Source organism: Capsicum annuum, chromosome 2 (assembly GCF_002878395.1).
Source record: "Capsicum annuum cultivar UCD-10X-F1 chromosome 2, UCD10Xv1.1, whole genome shotgun sequence".
Classification (NCBI taxonomy): Eukaryota; Viridiplantae; Streptophyta; class Magnoliopsida; order Solanales; family Solanaceae; genus Capsicum; species Capsicum annuum.
In genome coordinates, this window is record NC_061112.1 from 141,059,336 (window position 1) to 141,063,083 (window position 3,748).

Sequence of the window (3,748 nt, forward strand, 5' to 3'; positions counted from 1 at the left end):
TATATATATATATATATATATATATATATATATATATATAAAGAGACTCTAAGACAATCCTATGTGTGTCTTAGAGGTCTTCATTCCCATTTATCTTGTTTTCTCTTTTTTTTTTGAATTTTTTTCTTCATTCTTTCACTAATTAATTTGTTTATTAATTAAAGAAAAACTCTATCATATTTACTATATGTAATTATATCATAAATTATAAATTTTTTTTCATCTATTCGTATTCTTTACTTAAATAACATGTCTTCTCAATTTCATTTTGCTTAGTTCTTATGAATTAATCAATCTATAAATACTATTCATTTTCTCATTCTTTGCTTTAATAATATTTTTTGTCTTCTTTTTTTTTACATCTTTTTTCACGTGATAATATAGTAATCATCATTTTGATAAAAATCATTAAATATTCTTTAGAATTTCTTCTTGTATAATAATAGTCAAACATAAACAAGTTTATCAAGATTAAGAAGCAAGTTTGATGTTGGTATAAATTCATCAAAGAGAGAATTAATTTAATTTGATACAAGTTTATCATGACAAAGAAGAAAGTTCAATGGTCTTGGAAGATTCATTAAGAGAGATTATGTCTTGGAAGATTCACCAAGAGAGATTATCAACTTAATTAGTATGGGGAAGTATAGAAGTTTGAATGATCTCTCCCTCTCTCTCTATGTGTGTGTGTACATAAATAAATAGATATATAGATACATACATTTTTATTGCTTAATTTAGTAGTTTCAATTAGCTATTTCGTCAAATGCAAGTAATGCACCCTTCAAGAACAAGACTTTATTACAAAGTTTAACACTATGTGGGCAACAAAAAATATTTTCAACTTATTGCTTTGTTGATAACATAGAACTTATTGGCTCGTAGTTTTTTTGACCAATGATTCATTATTTTTGACTCTTTTCTTTAATTTTTGGATCTTCTTTTTATTCGATTCTCTTTAATTCGAACTATATACCACTAGACTTTCATAATTAAACATCCCAATTTAGTATTTCTTTTTCTTCAAGTATCAACAGTTAAAAAAAAAAATCTAACATCTCACAATCTAACTTGAAAATATACCAATTAATACAAAAAGTGTGTGTATTTATATATATATATATATATTTTTTATTTTGGCCAAAAGAATTCATTTGTATAAAGAATCTATTGCCAAAATAACCTGACAAAAGTCTCACAGTATGGCAGATTTGTTTTTTAATCTTTAAGAGAAAAAATGTTCGATTAGAAATTTTAAATGTAAAAATTGAGTTTTTAATTAAAAATAAAAATAAAAAATCAAGAGAATTCGAGTGAATAATGAAAAGAAGAAAAATAGTGAAAAAAAGTCAAAAAGAATAATTCTTTAATGATCAATAAATTGTTGCCCACATTCATTGCTCAATTAAAGAGAAAGTGGAAGGTGAGATGACACTCTTTAAAGCTAGGGTTTCTTTATTTTTTTCATATATTTACATTTTTTTTTCTATTATATTTGTTACTTCTCTTTCTCAATTGTTGAATTTAGAATGATGTTTTCTTGCTTTTATTATCAATTGATGATGTAAGTTTCAAAGTGTAAAGTTGAATTTTGATTTTACTCCTACATTAAATTAAAATATTATAAAATACTAATTAAATATAAATAGTAATCATATCATATTAGATTAAATACTAAATAAAGTATTTACTGAAACTAATATAAATTTGGATGAAAAATTATAAATATTAATCTATTCAAATGGACATATATGTGCCTTTAGGCTTCTACAAAAGTGGTTATATTTTCTGGTACATTTATTTCTTTTATATTTAAAGCCACAAAATTTTAAAATATAATGAATATAAATATCAATTATAATGAAACAATTGTTATTTATCATGAAAAAGTTTGTTTACTCTTTCAATTTTTTAATAAATGTTCAATGTGTGCTAAGTCTCTTAACTGCTCGACCCCTTTATCTTTTTTTTTTTGGTTCCTTTTATGTTATTTTTCTCATTAAACTTCTTTAATTTAAGTTCTTATAAATTTTTAATTACAGTAAATCTATATTTTCATTTAGGCTCAAATTAGTCATTTTTTACTTTATTGAAGGTTTGCTAATAACTAAATAAAGTTCAGAATTTACATTTGTTGGTTAAAATTATGAATTAATTTTAAACATTCAAATGCACCCCTTATTTGGTGCTTTTATCATACTTATAAAGATTTATTTATAATTGTTGCATTGAATTTCTCATTGCACACATATTTTTATAGAACTTTAATCATTTTTATGAATCTATAAAAATTTACTACGTGAAACACATGAACAATGTACGTGTCTAAAGACTAATTAAATATAATCTAAAAGAATTGTTTAGTATATGCAATAAAGTCTAATTATATCATTGTTTCACCCACATAGTATCAATACTCATTTATATAGTATGCTTAAATAATTTTTTTTTTTTAAATATAATTAATCACTCATAATTCATTTGTCCTGCCTATTTATATTTTAGTATATCTTCATATAATTTTGGGATCTCATGATGGTGTGTTATTTCTTTTTTCTCTTTTGTTTACTTTCTTTCTTTTATTTTATTTTATATCTTTAATTTCTAAGTGTATTCTCATCATCTTATAAAAGAATTGATGTACATGAAGTTAGATATCCTTTCATTAAAAGGGGAGACTTCATTAGTTTTGATATCCTTTCATGTCACATAGAACGCTTTGTTTTTTTTAAAGTTTTATATAGTTTATTTCATTAGTTTCATGAATGTGGTGTATAAAACACATAGACCCAACTTTATAACTACGGAAGAGGATGAAAGAGAAGTACATAACTACTAATGACATTGTTATGTTTTCTTCTAAATATATTGCACAATTTTCAATTTTTTTTTTTTTTTAACATTATCTAACTTTTCTAAACTTCTCAAATGAGCAGGGGGAGGGAGGTCCTTTTTACGTGAGCAACAATCAACAATAAAAGGTTGAAGGATAACAATATTTGTTATTTATAGCTCCTTTCTTAGTGAAATAGAACTTACAATCTTTCTTGCTGAGATACAACTTTCAAACTCGAAGCAATGCTAATTTTTATTATATCAAATTCTTTAAACTATGGATAACTAGAACTAACACTAAAACATAATTATGAAATAATAGTTGACATAACTAATTATGAAGTACAAAATAATAACTAAAACATTTTCTTTCAATTTGTATTCATTGATCATAATTTTTTTAAATTCTTATCTCATCTTTATTTTATTTAAATATATAAAAAAATTTTATAGAGAAACAAATATTCTATTAGCCAACAAAATACATAAATACAAAAAAGAATTTGTAATTTAATTAACTATATATAATTAATTATCACAGGTGTAAGATAAAAACAAATAATTTTCTTTATAATAATCTGCGACAATATATATTATTAATATAAATTAACTAATATTATTTCTAACCGTGTGAAGCGCGACCATTATCACTAATACATCAGTAAATAATCACATATTTCCAGAGTCTTTTATCTCAGAAGTCTATACATATTGATTATCAATTTATCATCATACAAAAAAGAGAATGACTTCATATAGACTTGTTCTCTTTATTTTACTTGCTCTTCTTCTTTTTTAAATCAAAGGTAATCAGAAGATCATTATTATAATATATTATACTATTTTTATTGCATTAAATTATTATGACATTATTAACATGGTTTCTTTGACCATATCTTTGTCTATATTTTTG